General features: G+C 41.3%; 1 protein-coding gene across 2 annotated transcripts in view; it reads left to right on the top strand.

Moving 5' to 3' along the window:
• ARHGAP18 (Rho GTPase activating protein 18) overlaps positions 1–12,829 on the top strand; it is a 139,495-nt gene that overhangs the window by 23,347 nt on the left and 103,319 nt on the right. The window lies entirely within an intron of this gene.

Raw genomic sequence — 12,829 nt, 5'->3', positions numbered from 1 at the left:
ATTCTGTCATGAACACAGTTTTCAATGAGTATGTGGAAGAATCTAGAGATAGTGTGATGAGAGAGGGAGATGGTCAACACAGGTCAAGGTGTGGGTTAGAGGAAAGAATGGCACTTTGTATGAATTGTTGCCACTTCCTGTACTGAAGCCTGCATTCCTAGAGCAAAGATGCTCTCCTATTTCCTTCCCTTGTTCTGGGAAGAGAATGAAGGTGTGTCCTCAGTCCAGCCCTACTTTGACAGGCTTTGAGCCTGAGCCCATGTGTCCTGATGAGTCCTGCTTGGTGCCTGAGGAGAAGAAAAGGGTTGTGGCTTGTCAGCCCAGACAGGCAGGAAATGCTTTCTTAACACTATGTGGGTGAGGTTTTAGCTATATGCTGTGTCAGTAGATCCTCAGACTCTTGGCGTTTCCAAACATTAGTAGTTTCTGCCATTTGCAGTAATTTGGAATGTTGGAAACTGGTAACTTACAACTTCTCTGAGACCCATGAACCGAAGTTGCAAGTCCTAAAGGTGGGGTGCATAGAAGCTGGTCCCTGCATACCTGTTCAACATCTGTAGCCAATTGTCATCTCAAAGGGATGAAACTGTGCTTGCAAAGAATGGTTTTATGGCCAGGTGCAGTGGCTCACGCCTGTAATCCCAGTGCTTTGGGAGGCCGAGTTGGGTGAATAACCTGAGGTCAGGAGTTCGAGACTAGGCTGGCCAACATGGTGAAACCTCGTCTCTACTAAAAATACAAAAAAAAAAAAAAAAAAAAAAAGCCAGGCATGATGGCGTGTGCCTGTAATCACAGCTACTCAGGAGGCTGAGGCAGGAGAAGTGCTTGAACCTAGGAGGCGGAGGTTGCAGTAGGGCCAAGATCGCACCATTGCACTCTGGCCTGGGCAACGAGAGAGAGACTCTATCTCAAAAAAAAAAAAAAAAAGGTTTTATTAGGGAGGGAATTCAGTGGCAGATAACAGTATGACTCCCCTGACTTCTGAAAGAAATATCAGTCTGGAGAAAGACAAAAATCCATATAACTTATAACTTGTAACACTTAAACACTTCTATAGTTGCAAATCTGAGGATTCTGGAAGTTCAGCCCATATTTCTCTGGAATATCCAGGTGGATGGCTTTCTCAGTATCCTAGGGAATAGACTGAACTTTGAAGAAGTCGGTGAGGAGAACCCTGTGAGGAGCCAAGCAATTCTGGGTATGACTCTGGTCTTTGCCAGCTTACCTGCACAGGGAACCTCTATCCTCATATCTTACTGGTGGAGTGGTAGGCTGGAGGCTCCTCTGATTGGTGAGATTTGGAGGTAAGGTGAGCTTGCAGATGCTCCCTGAATATGATCTAACATGATCGCTTAGGAACTTTCAAAGTTCAAAGATCACTTGTAGAATGTGCAGGGAGTCTTGTGGGAATGGCTGGGAAGGCAAGCTCACTAAGAGATGAGCAGCCCAGCCTGTAGAGGACAGTGCAAAGGAGAAAGTGGCTGAGGAACACAGGGCAGCCGTGGTAGGAGGGTTTGGAAGCGTGGGAGTTCATATTTTACATTATGTTGGTACTTACCACACAAATGAATGGCCCTGTTGGGAAAAGAACCTTTATCCAGAGAGGGGATCTGAGGAAATAGTAAGAGTTGGGTTCCGAGAAGCTGTGCTGCATCACGGGAGAGCTAGATGTTACAGCCTTTTGCAAAAACCCAAATTTATTTAATTTTCCTTTAGCCCAGACTTTTCCTTTTCTGTTCTAATTTTCTCCACCTGTGTACCAACCGCCGCCCGCCACCCCCGACCCCGCAATGTAAAGGCTCAAGAAGCCTTTTTATTTTACAGTGGAGTCAACTTGCTTTTGATTTTGAAAGTTGTTGCCAACATACAAGGTTGTTGCAAAAAGACTTCTTCGTTTCCTAGAGGATGGCTTGAGTAGGGAGAAAACCATCTGGACTTCTCACTTCTGGGAACTCAAGTATTAACTAGATTCATTTTTGTGTGTAGATTTAGACGGGGAAATACAAGGAAGTGGGAGAGGAAAAAGCTACCTTGTATTTTTCAATACGGAGAAAACTATCAAGTGATCACCATGATGGCACATTTAATGGTTGCATCTAAGTCTGAATAGAATTTTTGAGAAGGCTGGGCTTTTTTGACATCTCTCTTTAATCAATATATAATAATAACAACTAACCTTTAAACCATACCATCAATTTGCCTGGTATTATGTCCTTTATAATATCCTATATTTGAATATTGACTCATTTATATTTCACACTTTTTTTTTTCTTTCTTTTTTTTTTTTTTTTTTTTTTTTTTTTTTTTTTTTTTTGAGACGGAGTGTCGCTCTGTTGCCCAGGCTGGAGTGCAGTGGCCGGATCTCAGCTCACTGCAAGCTCCGCCTCCCGGGTTCCCGCTATTCTCCTGCCTCAGCCTCCCGAGTAGCTGGGACTACAGGCGCCCGCCATCTCGCCCGGCTAGTTTTTTTTTTGTATTTTTTAGTAGAGACGGGGTTTCACCGTGTCAGGCCAGGATGGTCTCGATCTCCTGACCTCGTGATCCGCCCGTCTCGGCCTCCCAAAGTGCTAGGATTACAGGCTTGAGCCACCGCGCCCGGCCTTTTTTTCTTTTTTTAGGCGGAGTCTTGCTCTGTCAGCCCATCTGTCAGGATGGAATGCAGTGGTGTGATCTCAGCTCGCTGCAACCTCTGGCTCGCGGGTTCAAGCGATTCTCCTGCCTCAGCCTCCCAAGTAGCTGGGATTACAGGTGCCTGCCACCATGCCTGGCTAATTTTTGCATTTTTAGTAGAGATGGGTTTTCACCATATTGGCCAGGCTGGTCTTGAACTCCTGACCTCAAGTGATCCACCCACCTCGGCCTCGGCCTCGGCCTCCCAAAGTACTGGGATTATACATGTGAGCCACTGCGCCCAGCCCTATATTTCTTGATTCTATGAGAGTAGGTATAGTTATGGTCTCTATTTTATAGTTGGGGAAACCAAGACCCAAAAGTGAAGAAAACTTGCTCGAGGTGACATGCTAGGAATGTGGTGGGGCTGCTTTGAAACCCTGGCAGCCTGGTTGCAGAGGCTGTCCTATGAATTACTACACCGTGTCCACTGTCCACTGCCAGAGTCTGAGAAAGCGGTAATGACGTTTCTCTATTTCAGTGACCTTGCATACTGGATTTGCCCAGTTTACTTTGCAAGTACCCATTCCACTTTTCTAGGATCGTGAAGCACTATTGAATACTTGAATATCTTAGTGCTGATATCTTCTCTAACTCTAGAGGGCATTTCACAGATCTTCTTGAAAAATTCCTTGGGGTAGTATTAGACTTTGGGTTAAGCAATTTATTGATTAGACAAATTTCTTGGCTTTCATGATTTGGGTAAAGTATGGTTAATCTGTGTACTTCTCATTATATGCTAAACACGTGAAAGTCACCAGAAAGCCAACTACAATGACTCACATCGACTTCTATGGATACATTAATGCTGTTTTGGAGGACCCTCTATGTGCTGAAAGCGCCATAATTCCTAATGTTGGTGGATGCGTTCTGGTGTGTATGTGTTTCCATGAACTTTACAAACTAACACACAGCATTCTGACATGATCACTTAGGAACTTTCAAAAATTTGCCCTTCAAGACAACATTCTCATTAGAGAAAATTTAGGAAAATAGCAGCACAAAGGAAGATGCAAAAGTCACTTATATTATTAATATAATACTACTCTAGAGCTAACCACAGTTGAATTTTATTTTGCCTCAGTATTTTTTTTCCCATGCACATTCTTAGGCATGCTATCTTACAGCAACAATTTGTGTAGTTAATCTGTTGCTCTCCTCACAGTTATATTTTAACTAGGGAACTGAATACAGAACGTTTTGCACATGCATTTTTTCTGGAGAAACCACAGATATGTAGCCATTTATAGTGTTTCTTAGCTATCACATGCATCATTTCCTCTCCTACTTCCTCCTGTGGCTGGCAGTCCTGCTGCTGGCCTGCCTTGCCACTCCTGACATCTGAGTCATCACTGACATCTCTCTCCCCAGGCCTGCTCAAGGAGCTGTTACTAAGCTTTGTTATTTTTTTTCTCTCTAAGATTTTTCAGATCTGTACTTTATTTTTCAACTGCCCCAACTCAATTCTAATCTGCACTTCAATCATCTCGGGCTGTCAGTGTCAGTTTCTTGGCCTGGAGCTCCTTCTCTTTTCAATTCACACTTTAAAAAGCCATTTTCTCCCAAGTATTTTCTCACCTTTCCTTTCTTAGCAGAACTCCCCCCAACGTGGTTACACCTTCATGTTACTTTCCAGGTATGCCTACATCATTTTATGATTCTTGATGGTGTTCTCATTCACTATATCCACTCCATGCAAGGCAGAGATACACCTTGCTACTTTGTTACTGCATTGTTAAAGGTAAATTGGGCTGGCCCCAGAGAAAATTGTGAAATAAGGAAAGATTTTGCCATCTCCAACCTCTATTTTCCATTACATTTTTGACTCATTAGGGCTTTTTTCTTCTCTTACTTGTTATAATTCCTGCTCTGTAATTCGTACTGCTAATCAAAATATGAAAGGATCTGATATTGGTTGTTTATATGTAAATTGATTTGATCACAAATTCTTTTATTAATGTGTGATCAATGTTTTAATGAAATGAAGCTAATGCAAGTAGATATAGTTTTTCATATCTGGGGGAAAAAAAGCCCTTACTTGGCAGATAAAAAACCCAACAACCCTGTGCTGGTTCCTTCCACTTCAAATTAAAAGAAAAAAACAAAACACATTTCTCACTTTTCTTTTCTGAAGTATATAAGTCTGCGAATAACTATGGTGGTAAAAACAGAAAGGAGAAACAGGAAGAGAAAGAAATAGAACAATCAATAGAATATAGTAATATTATCAAGCTATGTCTTTTGATTAAAATGTATTATATGGTTTACCGAGACCATCCTGGCTAACACGGTGAAACCCCGTCTCTACTAAAAATTACAAAAAACTAGCCGGGCGAGATGGCAGGTGCCTGTAGTCCCAGCTACTCGGGAGGCTGAGGCAGGAGAATGACGTAAACCCGGGAGGCGGAGCTTGCAGTGAGCTGAGATCCGGCCACTGCACCCCAGCCTGGGCGGCAGAGCAAGACTCCGTCTCAAAAAAAAAAAAAAAAGAAAAAGAAAAATGCATTATGTGTGCAGTTTTCTCAAAAAAATTCTCGTGTTTTATTGTTCAGTCCTTGTTTATTCTCAGCTGTATGTCCAGTTACTGTATCCATCTTAGACTATAAACTCACCAAGGCGTTAAACATGTTGTTTTCTTTATTCCTGAATCTCAACGTCTAGTTCATGCCAGGCAGGCTGTGGACAGTCAATAAATGTTTGCCAATTATGTGATGATACTTTGGAACATAAGAATGTTACTTTGTATCTCTAGGGTTTTAGTTTATTTTTGCCAGATCAAACTTTGGAATTCGACTAACACTAATGTCAGAAATCTATGTTTCAATAACCATCTACAGATAATGGCACCCAATTGTCCACGAGAAGATGCCATTTGCATCCTGTGTGGGTGACGGCTATGCTTTGATTCCTCTTGGATCTGTAGGACTACTTGGCTGTAAGACCTCATGTATTGTCCTGGGGGTCTGCCAGAGAGGGAAGCTAGCCTCAGAACACAGGGAAATGAGGCAAGGGGGCTTCAGAAGCGGTCATGTCAGGATTCTGGCTTGGCAAAGAGAAAGGCATGGGTTGTTTTATGTTCCAAAGCTGGAGTTATTTCTTCTGTGACCCTGGCATGCCTTCATACTTAACAGACAACAATATTGTCCTTTCCTTGGTTTAGCCAAAACCGGGGGTTAGGGTGGGTAGTAAGAGGTGAAGGAGGTTTTCTTCAGAATGTATGAAGGGGATTGATGTAATATCTGCTTTCATAAACTGGATCTCCAGCGAGCCTTCCTTTAAAAAATAATTGTATGTAAAAACCATGTAATGATTCTGTAATTACAGTGTGTTGGCACAGTTGTTAAATTATAAATTTAATAAGCTCGGATGAGCTCAGTAAGAGAGTATAGGCTTTTCACTGGAGTGAAAGGACATTACTTGATGAGATATAGCGGAGAGGAAACAATAGACTTTTTGTGTAGCTGCCTGAAACTTCTGCTAGGTGAAGGCAAGCCAATAAATGAGGAAGAGGGGATAATGGATTGCCTAACCTGTGAACTTGGTCACCATGTTCTTTGAAAACAAAGTGAAATGCAATGTGTTGTCTTTGGACTGTCTCACAGTGCTTGCCCTACATCAGACAACCCTTGTCTAGTATTTCACGAATTTTGATTTGCTATTTATTTTGCATTTGCCTTCATGTTGCTATGTTTTAATCCATGAAATGAATTATTTATTCTGTTTATACAAGCAAAAAAATGTTAATAGCTCAAATAAAATGGGAATAAATTTCTAATGGCATCATAGTATATGAGGTGGTATTTTTATTCTTGCTTAAGAGGCTGAGGATTGAATTTGTATACTAATTCAGATTTGGAGTGAGAAGAAAGTAGATGGGGCTTATATACAAGCAATCATTGAATTATTGATTTATACGTAGGTTTTCTACATCAGGATGTTTTCTTTTTTGGAGGACACCATTAAGTATTAACAATGTTAAGAAATACGACTGGGTGCGGTGGCTTACGCCTGTAATCCCAGCACTTTGGGAGGCTGAGGCGGGATCACGAGGTTAGGAGTTCAAGACGAGCCTGGCCAACATAGTGAAACCCCGTCTCTACTAAAAATACAAAAATTAGCTGGGCATGGCAGTGCATGCCTGTAGCCCCAGCAGCTACTCGGGAGGCTGGGGCAGGAGAATCACTTGAACCCGGGAGGTGGAGGTTACGGTGAGCCGTGATTGCACCACTGCACTCCAGCTGGGGCAACAGAGTGAGAGTTTGTCTCAAAAAAACAAACAAATACTTTTGATTAAAGATCTTAGCAAGTGGATTCTAGAATGGCAGCAATTCTCCATATCCAGGAAACTAGAGAAGGAGGCGAGTCAGGATGATGGTGGGCTGTGTTACAGTTCTACTCAAAGGGTTTATCGGGAAGGCAGAGATGTGGCCCATCCTCCACTGCTGTCATTGCTGAAGTACAAAAGTCATAAAGGCTCCTCACTGTTTTCCTTGGAGCCTTGAGGTCTATCCATACTGTCTGGGTTATCCATATAATTTTGCCTTTAGGCTTTTAGGCTCTCTAGCCCAGACTTCTTTTTTCAGTTAAGGAAAAGCAGCTGTAATGAGCATGTCCCCTGGATGAATGCCATGTTACTCTTCCAGTTCTGGAAACGATCTGGCTCCAGGGTACCACCAGACCAGGCTTTGGCCTTGCCCAGATTCACCTCTGATCCTAAAGGCTCTTGAGAACTGGCCCTGTGTAGGGGGCTGTTTGCTGAGTTTTCTTGGGCTCTCTCTCCCAGGATGTAATACAGTGAAGTGTCAAGCCAGAGTTCTGAAATGGATCGGTAAAACTTACAGGAGCTGTTTGAAGGGAAATTTGAGGTTATTACTGAGGAGGAAGAAGAGGGGGGAGAAAAGAGGTATAATATTAGTTTTAGGCCGGGTGTGGTGGCTCACGCCTGTAATCCCAGCACTTTGGGAGGCCGAGGCGGGTGGATCACGAGGTCAGGAGATCGAGACCATCCTGGCTAACACGGTGAAATACCATCTCTACTAAAAATATAAAAAATTAGCCGGGCGTGGTGGCGGGCGCCTGTAGTCCTAGCTACTGGGGAGGCTGAGGCAGGAGAACCCGGGAGGTGAACCCGGGAGGCGGAGCTTGCAGTGAGCCGAGATTGTGCCACTGCCCTCCAGCCTGGGCGACAGAGTGAGACTTTGTCTAAAAAAAAATAAATAAAAATTAAAAAAAAGTTTTAATTTGTATGGCACTTCCCAGTATAATTTAATTAAATTCTCACCATAAACACATTAAATAACTTAGGAGTAAAGAACTTTGCTTTTGGGGACCTATTCAGAAGCAGAAAAACTCTTCAGATGTGTTTGGAGCAGAACTGTAAATGCCCTGGCTTAGTAAATTTGTGGGGTTTTTTTCCTCATTGCCCTTTTTCATTCTTAGGCTTTCTATGTAGGTATGATAGTCTGATAATGGCTTCCAAAAATAAAAAAAAAGTCCTAATTCACGGAAGTTGTGAATGTGAACTTATTTGGAACAAGGGTCTTTGCAGATGTGATTAAGTTAAGGGTTTTGAGATGGGAGATTATCCTGGATTATCCAGTCGGGTCCTAAATGCAATTACAAGTATCCTTTTAGGTGGCAGAGGGAGATTTGATATGCAGAAGAGAAGCATGTAAAGATGGAGGCAGAGACTGAGGTCATGTGGCCACAGTAAGGAAATGCTGGTACCGCCAGATAGACACTGGAAGAGGCAAGGACTGGATCCCTAGAAACTTCGGAGGGCGTGCGACCTTGCTAACACCAGGATTTCAGCCCAGTGATCCTGCTTTTAAATTTCTAGTCTCCAGACTTTTAGAGAATAGATTTAATTTGTTTTAAGCCACCAAATTTTGGTAATTTGTTATAGCAGTCACATGAAATCAATATAGGAGGAAAGAGAAATAAAAACGAAATGGTAAGCAGCTTGTCCAGGAGGACCTTACCACCAAACTTAATTTTCATGAAAGAACACCCTTTTATTTACTTACATATAATATCAGCTTTTACTACAAGCCAGGTTTAGTTGAATTCTGATCATCAGATTACTTTCTAAAAGCAGCCCTCTAATTGTGTCATGCATGTTTGTCTGTATTCCCAACATAACTATCAATCTGGGATCTTGTTTGGCTTGTGTATAATTGTATCCACATTACTTGGCATGTAGTAGGTTCTCAATAAATATTTTCCAAATGAGTACATGCTTAAGTATGAACATTTTCAAAATCAGGACTCCAATCTGCTTTTCCAGCTATGTTTCTCACGATTCTTTTTATGTTCTTGCCAAGGAAAAATATCAAGTTGACGAGAGATAAATAATGAATAATAACTACAGTTTTCCTAGGAATAATAACTGTCCAGATGACAGATGGCACTAGTTTAGACTGATTGAAGAACCAATATTAATTGGAACATTTTTGTTGTATCTTTTAAGAGAAAGTGGCAAATTAGGACAAATCAGATGAATAGTAAGAATTTATTTTAAAATGTACTTTAAAGCGTGTTTTTAGGGTCAGTAGAGATAAAACCCAAATGTATCCTATGCCTGCAGTATTCTACAGAGACAGTTAATATTCAGAATAATGTAAGTAAGGCATTGGACTTCAACTTTTAAAGACATTTTAAAGTAAGCATTGAAGCCAAAAGAATTTATTCTATAGTTTATTAAGCGATTTAGTGAATTCCTAAACATTTCTTATCATCTGAAAGTAGTTTTCTGTTTGTGATATGCTGAATTTTGTGCCCAGGATAGTATCTTTTCTAAGATAGTCACGTGAGCAGGATGGTTGATACTGTTTTCTCAACTTTTTTTTTTTTTTGAAAGATTTAAGCACTTAGAAATGTTTACAGTGGGTTAATAAGTACATGTAAATCTTATTTCTATATTTGAAGTTTTAAATTTAGAAAAATTTAATAGTACAAAGCTCAGACCACACTCCAGATAAATTAGTCTCAATCCCTGCATGAGTCACAGGCATAAGTATTTTTTGTTTGTTTGCTTTTCGTGAAGCTCCGGGTGATTCTAATGTGCAGGCAAGTTTGAGAACCATTGCACTGTACCATTATCACACCAAAGATAATTATGGTCTAATATGAAGGCCATATTAAAATTTCCCCCAGATACCTCTTACATGGATTTGTTTCCAAATTACAATGTATTTGGTTGCTGTATCTCCATAAGTACAGATGCCAACGGCTCCTGCATTTTGCCAGGCATCTGTTGAGTGTGTTGTATATGTTTGAGCAATATCTTTGCCTGTACAGCTTTTCTTAAGCACAAATGTTGTATCAGCATGGATTTGGAAAAGAGATCAATAAAGAACTGCAACTTTCTAATCCATAATGCATTTAAGTTCAGATATGTGCTCAGAGATGTAAGGGGGAATTTTATTTCATGTTTTGTGTAAATATTGATCAGAGACCCAAAAGGGCCTACCCTATGGACCTCTGGGGTTCAATGGGGCATGGTTTGAAAGAACACACACTTGAAGTTTGCACCTTCCCCCCGGTGAGCTGGTATAACTTGTGTGCATGTAATCATTTCTCTGTTATCTGACAACAAACAAGGATAATTCTACTTTGGTAGAAATGTAAGGCAGAGTTGATAAAATATGGATGATACTCATAGGCAAGTTTTGTTTTTTACCTTTCAGTTATTGCTATCTTGCACTTCCTTTCCCTTTCCCACATTAAAATTACTCATAGCTTTGGTGGTAATATTATTGCTGTATGGGAAGCTTAAATATCAGCCAGTGGTGGGAGTGCTGAAGTTTGGTTGCGAAGGTTTCTGTGCAAGGACAAGGAAAAATGATGACAGGAAGAAGTGACTTGTGAACAGTGTTGCTATAATAAAAGACAAGAGGGTTGGGGATGTGTGGGAAAGAGCCAACCAGCTTTTCAAGGTACTCTTAATGATAGAATTCTGAGAAATAGTGTAGCCATTGTTACTTTGCGTCTTTCATTGAATGTTCTGTAAACATCAGTGAGGACATTTCTAGGAGTTTGTTGAATAGCACACACAAATATAACCCAGAGATACAATCTAAATACTTTAAAACAGTGTCTCATTTCTTTTAGAGTCAGAACTTTAAATTGGTGTACTTAGTGAAAGTGAGAGTACACCAAACTGGCTAAAACTAGCTACCCATAATCATAAATTAATGTAATTATTATGAACAAGGAAAGAAAGGTAGATGGAGGTATATTAGTCAAAAGCAACTGTTTTTTTGTTTGTTTGTTTTTTGAGATGGAGTCTCGTTCTTTCACCCAGGCTGGAGTGCAGTGGTGCGATCTCGGCTCACTGCAAGCTCCGCCTCCCGGATTCACGCCATTCTCCTGATTCAGCCTCCCGAGTAGCTGGGAATACAGGCGCCCACCACCATGCCCGGCTAATTTTTTTTGTATTTTTAGTAGAGACGGGTTTCACCGTGTTAGCCAGGATGGTCTCACTCGCCTGACCTCGTGATCCACCCGCCTCGGCCTCCCAAAGTGCTGGGATTACACGCGTGAACCACGGCGCCTGGCCAACAAAACAACTTTTTATTTAAACTTGACCTTTGGCACAGGACTCTGACAGTCTCTCTGAATTTACGTTTTAGATCTGGCATTGCCATTTATCTTATCTAGGCTTACAAAAATTCAGCGGTGTTACTGTCCCTGAATCCTCTATTTTCCTTACTTAAAAAAAAAAAAAAAAAAAAAGGACAAAAATTTTTCGTCTGTTTTCAGATAAACCACTGATGGTTTGATAATTTTCGAGGATATTACTTTTACCTTGTAGTTATAGATTTTTGTGTTTAAGGGACTTAGAGTGTCGTCTGGTATAACCCTTTTTTTTTTTACACACCCAAGGAAATGCACGTTGGAGAGGTAAAGTGACTACTCAGGGAGCTCATGTCTAACTGGTGATGGGAGGACCAGAACCTAGAATCCCTGATGAGTGTTATGCAGTGAGTGCCTGCTCAGTGCATCACACTTTGCAGGTGCTTTAAAGAGTATTATTGTAACATTTAAAATTGAAGCTCTATAAGGTGTATAATATTAAGCTCCATGAGTAGATTGAGTCTTTCCATTCCATCTTCAGGATGGAAGAGGAATATTTTCCATGTGAGCTCTAACCGTGGAGATGCCAGGGGTGTGAGAGCTCCGAAGCCACGTACAGTTGATTTTTGGATCGTTTGATGGTTTCACATACTAGTGAATATTCAGTTTCTGAATACCTTAAACCCCACTGAATAGACTTGACCTTGTGATATAGGTTCTAATGGTGGTATTGGACCTGTTGCCCCCCTCTGCAACTCATTAGGGTAATTTAACCTTCGTGGGTCGTTAGAAAGCAGAAATAACAGTCCTTACCACTTTCCCTCGTTAGAAGACATTGACTACTTTTGCTACAGATTACTACTTTCCCACCTATTAAAGGAACACTGACCAACTGCATAAGATATGAGGAAGCTTGGCCGGTCAGCAGCTCTCCTCATTCTCTCCTACCTTTCTCACCATTCAGTAGCCTCTTCTGGAAGATAGCCAGGAAAGAATCAGAGTCTGACACTTGATACAATGGATCAAGTGTCTGACCCCAATGGCACCAAGCAGGTGTTTTGGGTGGATCTGTTTTAAACATGAGCAGAAATAAGAGCTGCCATTTAAAATGACCCATGGCCCCTTATTGGTCAGTCCTTACATGTGATTCAATTGCTCCCCCAATTGTGGACAAGCATGGAGCAGGGTTGGGTGGAGTAAGGTGGAGTGAGGTGGCTCTTGGGTAAACTTGGTGTAGGAGTTGGTCTAAAAATAGTAGCTATTTGATTGACAGCACAGGTAGACATAGGGACATATGGAGGGGAATTTATTACCTGGATCTCTAGGAACAAGGAAAAACAATTAAGTCTCTATTTCTTATTCTCTCTGAGATACTCTCTCATAATGTCTTAGGGCTGGGAACCCAGCTGTTTCCTTGCTCTTAGGTCCATTTATACTAAGCAGGGAAAGGCAAGTGGCTGTGCTGTAAGAGGTGTTCCGGAGAGAAGTATCTATCTTTTTTAGATGTCTGTGGTAAACACTTTTGTGGGCTTTCCAGATTACATTGCCAGATAATGGACTGTGAAAGCTCCAACACCCGCCC

Source organism: Theropithecus gelada, chromosome 4 (genome assembly GCF_003255815.1).
Source record: "Theropithecus gelada isolate Dixy chromosome 4, Tgel_1.0, whole genome shotgun sequence".
NCBI lineage: Eukaryota > Metazoa > Chordata > Mammalia > Primates > Cercopithecidae > Theropithecus > Theropithecus gelada.
Note: the sequence above shows the minus strand (reverse complement) of the source record. Positions and strands in the feature narration are given on the sequence as shown.